General features: G+C 33.0%; 1 long non-coding RNA gene across 1 annotated transcript in view; it reads left to right on the top strand.

The window, feature by feature from the left end:
- The first annotated feature begins 4,995 nt into the window (after nt 1-4,995).
- LOC119638484 overlaps nt 4,996-15,255 on the top strand; it is a 19,246-nt gene continuing 8,986 nt past the window's right edge. Inside the window, exons 1-2 of the long non-coding RNA XR_005247442.1 lie at nt 4,996-5,549; nt 5,686-5,910. This is a non-coding gene — a long non-coding RNA (uncharacterized LOC119638484). The remainder of the gene's footprint in view (nt 5,550-5,685; nt 5,911-15,255) is intronic.

Here is a 15,255-nt window from a genome sequence, read left to right as displayed (position 1 = left end):
TTTTTGCAATCATCTTCAACAGGAAATTGGAAAAATCCAACCTTTGCCAGATGGTGAAAGAGAAAAAAACCAAATGCATTAGCTATGTGTGTTTTCTATAGATAAACAGTTCTTTCTAACAGCGTAAAGAGGGCGGTGTTTAATTTTATTATAACGTTGCCAGATGGAAATACAAAATGAAATAAAAAATATATTAAACACATGATGCATGGAGAGAAAAGTTTTTTTATGTTAAATATTCAAAATAATTAAATTTGTAGACATATATTACTCTAAATAGTATATAACGTAGATAGTCATCATGGCTGATGGCAATGAATTTAAAAATAGGAAAAAAAATGTTAACATAAGAAAATTTTATGTATTGTCACTTTCTGACAATAAATGCTTATGTAAAAGCATACAACGTCACTGCTATTATTTAAAAATATTTCGGGAAATCCCGCTCATATACGCATATAATATACACAATCTAACGGAACTGCGAAAAATATAATGCAAATTTACAATGCAAATTTCGAAGGAATGAAAATTAAAAAATTTATAGATTATTAAAAATCGGATTAAAAAAAAACAAATCGTGCAAAAACAGAGTTAGGTGCATATATATGTTTATTTATTTTCTGAATTTGTCGCTATTTCTGTGAGAGTGTTGGATATTAGATATTAGATGAATACAATTGATTGATATGTACACCCAACTGTATATTTTTATGTATAAACATTATTAAATATTATTATATTATTTTTTTAAATAAAAAATTATTATGCGATAAGGTGTTGCGTTTCTTTACTATAAACAAAAAAAATAAATAAATAAATAAAGAACAGATATAAACTTCAAAAGCATATTTTAATCATGTAATTCAAAAGAGATTTTCATGTCCATTATCAAATTTGTATTATAAATTGCAATTTAAAAGTACCGGCTTATACTGAAATTTGCACCCAATCACAGTTCATGCAAGGTGTGGTAATTAGGCCGTTGTTGAAACCATTCCAATCATAATTCATGCAAGGTATGGTAATTGGCCCGTTGTACAACCTATTCTGATCATAATTCATGCAAGTATGATAATTAACCCGTTGTTGAGCCTATTCGTGTGGAAATTAACTCGTAGGACCTATTCATGTGGGAATTAACTCGTTGTAAAACCTATTCCAATCATAATTCATGCAAACATTGCTGAGTTTTTTTTCATCATTTTTCGTATTTATTGAACGCAACTCTGTGTTCTCTCCATTCTCCACAGATTGGTTTTTTTTTTTGAATGGTATAAAAGCAAAAACCTGCTAACGTCTTTCTATGTAAACAGAAGATATTTGGCAAGAGGTAAAAAAAGTGATTTCAATTGCAAAATAAGCAAAAAAAAACGAATTACTATTAATAAAAAACCACAAAAAATTATAAAATTATAGAAAAATTTATTAAAGTACCTTAGAGAGAAAAAGATTGTTTATCAGAATAGAAAGAATATAATAAGTTAACCATGATAGTCTTTATGAATACAGATATTAGTGAAGTTGCTTTGAAGTTACTTAAATCATTTATGTCTTTACCTGCCTTAGTAATGGGAACTACTCTGATACATCGCAAATCTAAGCCTATCCAGTTAATAAACCAGCAGTTATTAATTATCTTGAGGACACTTAAGTTTCCTCCAGACTTCTCCAGCTCTTATCATGTCAAGGAGCCTGCACCAAAAAGGAAGAAGAACAAGCAACCTGCACCAAAAAGAAAGAAGAACAAGCAACCTGCACCAAAAAGGAAGAAGAACAAGCAACCAGCACCAAAAAGGAAGAAGAATAGGCAAACTGCACGAAAAACGAAGAAGAACAAGCAATTGATATCGTGGCACCCAAAACCATTCCAAATCGGAAGGCTTTTGAACTACCTTTTTTCTGAACACTGTTAAAACATTGGTTTTAGCTCCTCTTTGGTAGATAAATCAACTTCATCCCCACTAATCTTCCATCTCTTATTGCACTCAGTGGCATTCATATAAAAATCTTCAAAATCATCTTTATCTGTAGTATTTAGATCAGTCTTTGTCTGCGTAGCGACTCTGGTTTTGGTTCCAATTAAGAAGGATTGAAAGAGCGAGTCTGAATTTGATGACAACCTGTGCAAGAAGCCGAAGAAACAGACGAAGCGATTAGTGAACCGGAGACATGTCAACACAATCCTTGTGTTGCAGATTGTATTTGGACAATTAAATGTGCTTTTAAGTTTTCTTTTCGAAGTGCTTTCAAGGTTCTTATATGTTATGGCTAACGGAACGCATTCGTAAAATGAAGCTAATAGTTTTTGCCTACAAACCGACATTTTTTAAAATTTAATACAAAAAAAAAACAAATAATAATATGACCATAAAATATGCTTACGAACAATCTGAGTGCAATAGCAATATGTCTCCTTGTCTACTTGGCAAAATATGAAATAAATGAAATTGTTAACAATAAAAATGCACTCACCGTCTATTACCTTATTATCTTATATTATTTTAATTTACACTTTATATATATATGTAATTTACCCTTATTTTAAGTTACACTTTCTTACACTTTTTATTTAAACTTTTATTTGTTAAAATTGTTTATATATATTCAACTTACACTTATTTAAGAAAAAACTAAGTGATTTCTTAAAAACTGAGAACATTACTCCAGCTCGTTCTTACGCCTGTCAAAGACGCAAGTCTCCGAATATGGGCGTTAATGAACCATCTCTTCTAGTGACTAAATTTAAAAGAAGCTGGTAAAATGAGAGGTTCAAATGTGAAACATTTACAGATAGTCATCACGTTTTTTAACTGTCATAAAAACGAGATTGATTTTGTTTTCTTTGAAAAATGTGTGAACAAAGAACAACAATAAGCTATCGCTAAGGCAACATTCTATTAATAAGACGCATAAAAACCGGACATATCAAGTACACGATGGTTTCAGCCTACAAATATTTGATTGAATAAATTCGGCATAATCTCTTGCATTATTCGTATTTGACTTTGTCTCTTAACCGCTGTTGCTGGTCTTCTTTGTAACAATACATTGCTTAAATGATTCTATTGACGTCCGTAGACTTCTGCAGCAGTAGACGGGAGCCATTACGTGAGAGAGTAACGCGTTGTCATTGTTGAATAATATAATAAAAATAATGGAAATTTGGCGGTCACAACTCGGATTATTGATTCAATATTCGTGAATTGTGCGGAAAGTTATTGAAAAATTTAGGAACACGAAGTCAAGTGGTTTAGATTTATTTTTATCGAGTTATTTAAAGTCAAATATCTATGTCAAGTATCCGTGTATTGAAGAAATGGATTCAACGCCGCATCAACGAAATTCAGCCACATTTATGCCAAATTGCCATGGAATTTATTAAACGTACGTACGTTCTTCTCGTAATTTATTAAAGATTTGTTCAGGTTTTTATTTGAGGTAGATTTCAACAAATTATTTTGTACTTTAAGAATTTAGAAATGTATGAAATTTTTTCTTAATCTTAACCAAAACAAGCTTTGTTTTTATTTCACTAGCATCCTTGCTCCAGAGGTTTAAATAAATCGGAATCGGACTGAAAATAGAAATCGTTTCCAAGCAAAACAATTGACGGCTCCCATCGGAGTGGATTACCAAGCTCATGCTTTTTGATTTTTCTATCTCTCTCTCTCATTCTTTAGGATCATTTTAAGGATAAAAGTAAATATCAATAAATCAAAAAGCATAGTAGAGAAAGAAATTCAATAAATCTCTAATGTCGACATTCTCCAAAGATTATGTAATAACATTATAGAAATTTGATATTTTCGTCTTCTACCTTCCACTGACATAAAATACTATGTCGCGATATGAGTCACAGGACTATGTCAACTATGTGTCGGCATTTCACACTTAATATCGAGTTTTCTAAAGACGAGAAGAGTTAGTCAACAAAACAGCTTTGTTATTACACTTTTAACTGATCTCGATAAACAATGATAAATGTGAAAGATATTAAGTTCGTCGTATTTTCGTGATGCTCCTCCGCAGAGAAAGAGCACACAAAGCTAAATCGATAAATTCTAACCTGTCATTGAGAACAAACAACTTTAATTGAATTTTTGACATTAGTCTACTTCTACTCTGTCTCAATCAATATGAAGCTTTGTTTAACAATATTAAAGAATATTTCCCTCAAATCGAATTATATTGAGCGAGGATTATTTATGAACAAAAAGAAAAAGTTAACGGCAATCGTAAATTCTCTTGTTTATCACATTCTTCAACGCACAATTATTCCTGTGCTTAAAAGCAACTCTGTTTAGTGAGCGAAGAGTTACAAAAAGATCATATATATAGCTTTTTCTTTCCGTCACATGCTTATAAAGTAAACACATTATATTATAAACTCCTTTGCGCCTGTGTGCAATGTAATTTTTTAATTGAATACCACTTAAACGATTGCAGTCAACCTTATAGTCGATGATTGGCAAAGCCTAGATTTTATAATCAGAATAAAAGCCTTGACAATTACTTGTTTTTTATTAGTTTCCTTAACTTTTTGCCTCCGTAAGTTTGATGAAAGAAAATTTGGTACTTTTGAAAAAACGCTTTATTGATTGCATTAATAAATCTTTTTGTTTTGCTTTTTTTACGATTATTTATTTTATTTACAACAAAATACTCTGGCAACGATGTTTAAAAAAAAAAACAATGTTCAATATAGCTAAAGCTATGGCAGCCCTGTTATTGAATGAGAAACTCTTCTTTTGTCTCTCATTAATTTTGTGTTACTCTCAGACATTGCTTTGTGGGCTTGCTGGCATTGTTATTGTAAAATTTGACTTTACTCGTATTCAAAAGGGAAGAGAACAAATTATAGAGAGAGAGAGAGAGAGAGAGAGAGAAAGAAACACCATCATTTGACAAATGCTTTAAATCTAAACATTTTTCAGATTTTTCCGCTTAGTTCATTCATTTCAACTCTTAATGTAGTCCAGGTTTTCCTTAGCGGTTCTTCTGAATATCGATTGAAAAACTCTTTTCTTATATATATAAAGCAAAGCTGTGTATGTGCGCTTGTGTCTAATTTCTTTTTTCCCAACACAATAATGTACAATTTAATAACTGTAAAAACAAAAAATGAAAATGAAAATAAAAATTGAAGTGTGTTCTTTCAATTCAAAGCAAAACGTGCATGCACGCTAAAAATTGATCAGCTTATGAATGCTATATATTGTTAAACGTAATAAAGCGAACTTGAGTAAATATCAGCAAAAAAAAAAAAAGGGAAAAAAACGACCTTGAAAATGTGTTAAATCCACTAAAAGTAAATTGAAAGGCCCCTTAGCAAGCCGTAAAGAATTTCCACAAAAACAAAGCGCATAATAATAGAAAAAGCTTAAAATTTGAAGGGAAAAAAGGCGGCTTCATTAAATGTGATTTTGTTTTTTGCTTCTTCATTTTTATTTTTTTTTGCTTTCTTATTTATGTATATTCAATGTGTCGTAGTTGTCATCCAAATAGTTTGCTGTTTTACTAAAACAAACAAGAGCAGCAACGTACAGGTATTTTTTTTGTTTAGTTGTTAATTTACCTTGTCTGGTAACAAGAGCCTAGGAACAAAAGAAGAAAAAAAAATTATAAAAAAAAAATTCGAAAAAAACTGCTTAATACCATAAGTAATGTACGTTTGCTTTACAGGCCAATATCAAACGGTGAAGGGAAATCTCGTTAAGCATCTTAAGGGCGCCTTTTACACTTCAAGAATTTTTTTTTTGCCTCCCCGGTTGCTGGCACTGCCAAAGACAATTGAAACTTTTCATTTGCATGTGTTTATATATGTGTGCGTGTACAATCGTGTGCGATCATAAAAGCGGAAAATTATTACCACCAGAATTTATCGACAATTTAATATAGATTAATGCGGTAAGTAATCAAAAGCAGACTTAATTGCAAATAATACCACATTTTGTGGTTTTAAAATCTATAATTATTCACGCAAGATAATAATCTCTATAATCATGGTCTTTCTATGATACCACCACATATATGTAATGTATTTAAAGATTTTAAATAATATTTTCATTTAACAAATTTAAGAGATCACCATCATAATTTGAGTTGTATTATTCAGTTTTATGGCCAAACAAAGCAGTGAAAACGTACGTGTCATTATGTACAGCTTTAATAAATCAGTCAGTTAGGGTCAGCGCTTATGCGCTTTCCAAACAAATTGTACGCTTTTACTAGCACTATCTTGCAATAATAAATAGCAAAACTTTTCAATTCTCTTGATGTTAACAAAACATTAGCTAATGAGTATGGGTTTTATGTTTCTAGAAAGCAGTAAGTTTAGTTAGTTTATTTTATATTCAATATCAAAGATTGAATATTTTTTTTTCTATTTTTAGTGGTATACACAGGATGGGCAAATGATCATGAAAAGCACTTTAGTTCGCTTTGGTCATGTCTTCTTATTTACTTTTGAAAACTTCTTACTTCAAACTCATTAGTTACTGATAGTAGAAAGTGGAATCAATCGTCCGTTTATATCGCACGATTACCTTCAAATCCTACAGAGAACAAAAAGCGTTGCCTTACGTAAAGTATATTCGGGTTTTGTTAGTGTTTGTTTAATTTTATCCAGCGCATGTGCTTCACTTTTCATTATTCTCTTTAAAAATGGATCCTTTCCTTTTCGCTTCAACTTCTTATCAATTTTTACTATGCCTAGGTATCTAACATCTTACATCTTACCCAAAATTATTTTTTCATTAACGCTAAGAGTTTTCTAGATATATCTAAATATAAGCAGCAAAGATACAAACCAGAAAACAGTGGACTCTGCTAAGCCTTTAACAAAGTGCCTGTTAAATGAAGTCGCGGAAAGGTTCATATCAGAATATAGTTAAAATAGAATATTTCCAGTATTTTTTCGAAAACTACGGTAAACAAAACATGTCTTTATGACAATTACTTAAAATTTCTTATTAGAAAATTGGTTACACTAAGTCAACTATAACTGTGAAAGAGGGAAAATTTACATAGCTACCTATTACGGCCCACAAAGTTATGCGACAAAGTAAAATTAATATCCCGTGAATTCTTGGTTAATAGCCTTTCCAACGATTAAATTTTTGCACTATCAATTTTTGCGTTGCCAACTATCTTAGTTTCGGGCAGCCAGTTTTATGCATATTATTCAAGATTGTGTTTTAGTCAACGTTTACTTCTGCGCTAATATCGGTGGATGAAATGTGTTTTTTAAAGAATTGCATCGACTTTGTCGTTCGATTAAGGCGCGAATACTTGCAGGGTGGGAACGAGCGAACTTTGTGCGATTATGATAAAGCGTACTGACTAAAAACGGTGAACCAAAGAACATTGTAAAGTATACAGAGCGTTTTGAGAATTTTGGGATGTCCTCAAAATACAGTTACAGAATGAACGTTAGAATGATTTTTTTTACGTGGTGGTGTGTTCAAGGTGACTTCAAAGTGGTCCACATTAGCTGCTCCAGCGCTTTAGGAGTTAGCAGGAAGGCTTTACAAAATATAGGGCGCTTTATTGAAAATGGTCCGATTCTAATAATTTTCAATAAGGTTTGTCTTTGGACCAAGACATGTAATTGTATTAGGTGTGATCAAAATAACTCAAAAATTGCCAACTATAGGTTGGACAAAAGAAATCAAAACGGACAGACGGACAGACAAGATTAGATAGATTGAGTAAATCCTTTTGAAGCGATCGATATAATGGAAGTTGAGTGTAACTCAAGTCCTTCTGGGTGTTGCTTACATCCACACAAACTTGATATACCCTTGCACCACATGGTGGAGGGGATCGAAAAAAAAGTCTTTCCGTCAATTGTTTTATAAGGTGCAGTGATTGCTTTTTGGTACAGAAGCAGTTGCCGCATTATATTGAAGCAGATCGCAATATGCGGGACTTATGTGCAATGTGATCCGTCCAAATGTGGGGACATGATGACTATTTGACTTTAGATTTAATGTTAACAGTTTTCTTAGCTTACGTTCAACGCTTTTTCAACTACGAAACAGATGTCACCAAAAATGCAATTATTACCGCAAATGCGTTTCCTTTTTTTCACATGACTAGACTTGTTTGAAACTTAAAAAACGATGTTGTTGGGCACACTTTAGTACGATGACTAATTGGACATTATATACCCTAAAGATACTAATTTGGCGTGGGACACAAAATCACAATATTATCCAATTGGATGCAGTTACGGTGTGCTGTGCAAAACGACAAAAATCTAAGATATGATTAAACTGTGTCTATGTCATCTAACCGTATAAAATTATTTCATGGCAATTTTTGTGGAACGTGAACTATTAGCAATTTTTTTTATGGCTAATTAGGTTAAAAACATTTTTAACATGTTATCTAAATTCGATGTGCTTATGTATGTATGCAGGGATGGCCAAATTGTTTATTTAATTTTATTTTAATATTCATTCATTAATTCAATTCAATTTTACTTTCTTCCATTGTCAAAATAATTAATTTTAAATGTTTAGTTGGATTTTAAGAAACCGGTGTAGTTCCAAATCGGGAAACGGTCACAGTGGAATAAGTGCGCGCGTCAGAGACCTCAGAAGCAATAAACAATTTTTAATCAGCCTAAGATTCCAATTTAATTTTCACATAATCGCTAGTTCGTTTGTCTAAGAGAAGAAGAAGCAATCTGAAGCTTTGGCTTTCATGGAGCATACGTAGAAGGCAGAAAACCTTAAATTAGAATCAATCCAAGGGTGCGAAGTTATATTTAAACATTGCGAGTTATAACTCGCAATGTCACAATCCAAAATATGACCTCAGAGCCTTCACAAGTCCCTGGAAATTCAATTTCACTAACCGGCATCCGACTCAGAACGAGTACAAGTCTCTCATTTTTATATACTTTAGACCACTCGCGGCAACAAAAATATATTTAGAATCAATTTTTGATTTAATCCAAACATGTCTGTCCGTTCGTCTGATCTCTAAGCATGTATTTTTGTGCTTAATCTATAGGTCACAGTTTTTTAGATATTTTGATGACATTTGTAACGTTGATGTACTTTGACCCAAGGATGAGCGCTATTGAAAGTGATTCGGTATGGTCCACTCTTTTGAGCATTCCCCATGTGATGCTTTACTTTGAAAAGTGCTTGTATGGGAAAATATTGCAATATTCAAAATTTCTTGACAAAAGTCAGTGAGTAACAGTATTTTGGCATACGAAGTTGATGTGAAAAATTTGGTTCAGCTGGGGTAATTTTTTTAACCCTTTACGGACACTTAATGCTTGTATAGTGAAAAGGTTCAATTTTCAATATCTCATGGTGAAAATTAGCCCATTATAGGAAATTAACAAGGAAATCAACCTTGGCGAATTTGGACCATGTAGGTCTATTTTATACATGCCACCGCGTATAAGGACTCCCGTGTAATATAAACCTTTAAAAAAAATGATAAAAAATTTTTCATGATAGTAATTTAACATAAAAATTAAGTCGACCAAATTTGATGCACAGGCATCTATTTCTAGGACCTCACTCCCTCCAAGATTTCTCATGAATATAGTCTTTCAGCTCTCCAGAAAAAGCTTTAATTTTTAATAATTTATAATGAAATTTGGTCCTTAGCAATAATTAAGCAAAAACACCTAGGAAACCAGGGAAATTGAATCTCTCAGGTCTATTACTTAGATCCAACACATGTAGGAGCTATCATGAAAAGCAAATCGAATTTCTATTTTTTTATGATGAAAATTAAAAAATAATGACATTTTTGAAAAGTAAAAGAAGTTTGCAAAATTTGGGTCGCGTCATCTAATATGTCAGTGATCTTCCAATAAGTGGGCTTTTGCAAAAATGTCTTTGCAATGAAAATGTATAGTCGTTGGCATATCATTACAAAAACAAGGTAACATCTGTACTAAGCGTAGTGGTGTAGGGTATCTAATGATGGCCTTGCTCGAATATAATATCCTTCTCCTTTTTTTGTAAAAAAAACATATTTCTTCCTCATGAAAGAAGAAGAAGAAGGGAAAGCAGGGTAGAGGGAGGAACTTTGCATTTTTTTTAGAAGAAAGTCTCTAAGGTTCCGTTATTTAGTTCTTTTTTGAAAGGGTTTTTTTTGTTGGAAACTTTGGCTACTGCTGAGTAAAAGCCTCTTGGGAAAAAGCCTGCTTTTATGTAACAATATTGGCATCTCGGCCAAAATAATTTTTTAATTTCTATGACGTTAGCAGTCTTTCGTTCTTTTTTCGTTATAAATTTGTTGTCTCACCGGATATGCAGCATAATCTAAATATGTAAAAATTAACGGTTGTGAAAATTGTGTTGGCAAATATAATTCGATTTAATTAATCAGATAAATACTTACGCATAGACATGTTTATGTACGTACCGACAGACATGCATGTAATAAAAATAAATTGTTGACTATATTAACATGTACTCAGTGCATGTTGTATGTACATTAAAGCAAAAAAAACTTGAAGCATATAAAAAACAACTGTTGCCAATTTGTCTAGCCAATCGCGAATAATAGGCTAACAGACTTTAGAAAAAAGAGAAAAAAACAAAAAAACTATTGAGAGTCAACTGCAAAAAAAAAGGTATTAATTTCAATTAGCTTTTATTATATTGCGGTTGTACTGCGCTATATAAAGTTAAATTGAAGCTTCGATTATTCGACTTGGGATACATTTGACAGTTGGTTTTTGTTAATTATAACATACAACAAAAGACAGAAAGAGACACGAGTAATAGTGGAAAAGGGTAGAACAAACCACCCAGAACCATAGGATGAAAGAAATAGAAATAGAAATCGATCTGGCGTCATTTTTTATCATGAAATCGTATCGAGATTGTGTTCAACAACTTGTAAAGATTAGAAAATTTGTTCAATATTCGTTCATTCTTCTTAATTATATTCTTGTCCGAAATGAAATTCGCCGCCGTGTTCCAGTCATCTGTTGTTTATTACCGTTTAAGGAATTGACGTCATAAATTCATTTGATAGTATTTGTGAGTAGGTTGGACTCCTGACAATATATGAAAGTATGTATGTCGTACATGCATGGAGACCATTTCAGCTGCGCCAGCTGTCTTACAGATTTGTAGGTAATTCCTCTAGCAGTTTCATCCTATACGCTTTAAATAAATCTATCAAGACTGTGTTCATCTCCCAAAGTATTTCACATTCTTTATGTTTTGATATGAGTAGATGAGTAGATAAGTATCGCGATTATGAAGCCGGTGTTCACAGGTGCAAGTCTTAACATGGTAGAGTTTATCTGATTGGTCATTTATAAAGAAAAAGCAAAAGATGGAGTCTCCCCATTGCTTCTGATTATTCTCCAACCGAAAATCGGTCTATATACCTCTTATTCATGACGGACCTTTCTTATATCATATTTTACTTCCAATTCGGATAGCGCCCAAAAGAGATCCCACAAGGGAAAACTGGAACAAGTAAACTCGTAAAATCGAATCCCGACTCATTTAAAGTCCTGCTTTCGGTCAATATTAGGTGTGCATTGCCCATAAGCAAAATTTATACTCGATGTAACATAACGCCTTTTCGCACATGTTGCTCTATTCTATTATACGTTAATACTTAAGCCATCTTACCATAAGTTAAATAAGGAAAGAAAAATGCTTATAAACTAAGTTTGACTTTGGTTCTCACAAACTAACAGACAGCAGAGTGCAGATAATAAACAGCGCGCAATAGTAACTATATTGTCGACCATGGCAGAACTTATCTACCTTGTGAATTTGAAATTTTATACACGATCAGAAGAAGAGCTTAAGAACTAAAATTATTGTAAACTTTTTATAATTACCATCGAAATATGCGGGATATATTCATTTCGTCATAATGTTTGCAATAATCAAAAGTGCACTTCAGAGGCCATCTTAAGAGTATACATTCTTGATCAGGGGATAATTCTAAACCGATTAAGCCATGTCTGTCCGCCTTTTTGTTTGCGTGCTGTGTTGTTGAGAATCTCCTTGACACTACCCAGTAAGCATATATATATATATATATATATATATATATTCTTGATCAGGCGATAATTCTGAATCAATTAAGCCATGTCTGTTCGTATTTGTGTGTGCATGGTGCGTTGTTGACAATCTCCTGGTAGCAGAGATGAAGATATCGATTTCAAATTTGGTATAAGCATTGGAAGTGTCTGTACACGGGTTGTGGATGAAAATAGTCCAGCGCACGCCCGTAGTAGAGCATAAATTGAACGCTCCATTTCTCTAAGCAAAAATTTATAGGTTTTTGCTTATTGCTCATATATTATGAAAGATACAAGGTCGATATTTTCTATATTTACCTTAGGGACTTCGTTACAACTTGCATGTATTTTGATCATTTTTTCGCGTGAAAAAGGCATTTATGGAGAATAATTGGTAAAACATATCTTAAGCAAAATATTTTCTCTCACTTTCTGCAATTTTTTCTCACTTTTCCGGCAACGAGGTGATACCGTGTGGCAAGAGCAGTATTGGTTTGACAGCGATCCAATCATCGACTTATTTTCGCATTTTTTTAGCATTTGTGAACCGCTTGCCAGCCAAGCCGATGCATCGATCTGAATAAGTGGTAATCAGAAGGTACTATGTCGGATGAGTAAGCCAGGTGTGCCAAAATTTCCCATTCAAACAGTAGCCTTGTGTATGTGTGTCCTGGACAACTCTTACAATGTGTGGTCGAGCATTGGCATGCATGAGGATAACTTTGCGTCTGTTAACCGCTATTGTTCGTCTTTTTTATTTATTTACTAACACATGAACTGTTAAAATAAATTAAGAGAAATAAGTCTTATACTAACTATTATTAAAACAAGGTATATTAAGAGAAGTCAAGAAAAAAAAAAGGAAAAGACAAAAATTATGTGCCCAACTTCCACAGAGGCGCATCCACAACCGATACAGATCCAAGTTGTGAGTGAACCCCTAATCCATTTCAAACCTGGAAAAACTTGGCAATCAGTAACAGCAAACAACATCTTTTAGTTTTTGAATCATACTGAGATGTTAAGAATGCAAGTTAGTATAAATACGACATAGTCATATCAAGCGTATTAAACAAATTTATTTTGGTAGACTTTTGTAATCATTGAGTAGACTTTGACTACTTTTAGAACTAGACTAGAAACTAAGATTAACTACCATTTTTTAGGTTCGCTTAAGAAGGTGTCCCTCGGCCCAGATGTGATGTAAACATCTCTTGTGGTATAAGGTTACATTAAGCTTGCGTGGACGTACGCAAAACCCAGAAGGGCTTTTGATGGACCTAACTTTTATTGTACCGAGCAATTCAGAGCCACTTTCTGAATAGATCTACGCTTGTCTGTCCCTCTGTCCATCTTCGCGGTCTTTCATCGTGAATCACGGACCGAAGAAAACTATAGGTATGGTAAAGTAACGAATGGCCAACACCTAATGACCTGCCCGTTAGGTAATCAGGTTTCACCAATGCGTTTGTTTTTATAAGAGTAAAGCACGTGCATTTCTTTACGTTGCAAGAGTCTGTGGAGTGTCCGTTGAAGAAAAATGTAAAATTCTTCATATGTCCCGAACTAACTAGCTCACCAATGACACGTACATCCGTGTCTACTACTTTCCATCCTCTTTAAATTGCACTTAGGAATAGCCTTAAAAATAATAAAGTCAGTAGTTCGACAGTTAGACGGACAGGCAGAAAGAATTTTTACCGACTTTATGCTGTTATGCATTCTTCTTACGTTCAACCTATCGGTGGCAATTTTCTAAATGTCTTACACCAACACGTTTTGGAACAAGGCGGAACGCTATTGATTCATTGATCCGAGTCAAACCCCTCTCTTGACCATTTCGAATATAATGTCTTATACCGCGAGAATAGTTGTGCTAAGCCAAATGGTGGAGGGTATTTAAAGATGGGCCATGTGTCAATGCAGTGTTCTTACTTGTTATATGTAACGAAAAGCCCAAATACCAAAAAGTCTTAAATACTTCAGCGTCGGTCCATAGAACTGTTAATTTTAAATAAAAATCTGACATTGGCAGCTTTTTTGTTCCTGAGGCTATGGCTAAATCTTCAGTTTAGTAATGGCGCCGGACATAGGATGTCTTTGACTACAAAGACCTCACTCGTGATTGCTTTTCTTCTTCAACTCGTTAAATTCTACGGTGCAGTGACAATTCCATTAAAGTGTAAATGATTGTGTTCTTCAGCTCTTGCACATCCAAAAATAATATAATTGTCGAAGCAACTTACATTTCAGTGAAATGTTTCTTTCTTTTCCTCTTATAACCTTTGTGAAGAAAAGGATTTCAAGTAAACCAGTTTAATATTCAATCGAACTACACACTGTTAGGTAATAAAAAAAAAAAAAAAAAAGGAGAGGACAGGGGAGCTTAACTTCTAAAGCAGCATTCAAAGCATGTATGTCACGCTAAAGATCGAGTTAATTAAAACTCCTTTTTAAATGCTTACAAATGTACTTATGCCCAAGTCATTAAAATAGTTGACATGCTTCGTTAAAAGCATATGATGACAAACAAATGCATTTTGTCGATGGTCTTTTTAAATGAAATAAGAAAAGAAGAAAGAAAAAAAAAAACGATAAATAAAACCAAGAAGACAAAAGACTAACTTTCTTTTAGATGTTTCATTTGTTTGTTTGTTTGTTTGTTTGTTTGCTTGAGCAGCAACAATTTATTACCTCATCGTGAACATATTTTTCGGTATTGAGTGGAAAATGACAGCAGGCAAGAACAGCAACAGCAACAACAACAACAAAGAATAAAGAAAAATCTTCACCTAGTTTTCTGAGATCTTTTCGTACTTTACTTACGATGCAATCTGTAAAATGCATAGGTGCTTGTATGTGTGATTATGCGGTTGCCTGTCACTAACCAGCCATCAGAGCCTCTTAAAGCAATTGGAGGAACAAAAAGCAAATAATAGCTTTTGAAATTCAACTGTGCCTGCATTTCACTTCCTTTGCTTATTGTTCGAGAGAAGAAAAACCGAACAATGAATACCTACTCATACCATGCTATATGCAACCTTTAAATACCGTAAAAATGTTTTGTTTTGTTCAGTGTTCGCTAAAGGAAACATAAAAAGAAATATCAAAAGCAAAAAAAAAAAAAAATAGAAAAAAAAAAAACGAAATAAACATATTCTGCAGAGCAAATGATGCAAGGCGGTACAAAATGAAATATTCTGAAATTTAATGCTTTTTTT

Source organism: Glossina fuscipes, unplaced genomic scaffold (genome assembly GCF_014805625.2).
Source record: "Glossina fuscipes isolate IAEA_lab_2018 unplaced genomic scaffold, Yale_Gfus_2 90, whole genome shotgun sequence".
Classification (NCBI taxonomy): Eukaryota; Metazoa; Arthropoda; class Insecta; order Diptera; family Glossinidae; genus Glossina; species Glossina fuscipes.
This window is presented reverse-complemented; position numbering and strand designations above follow the sequence as displayed.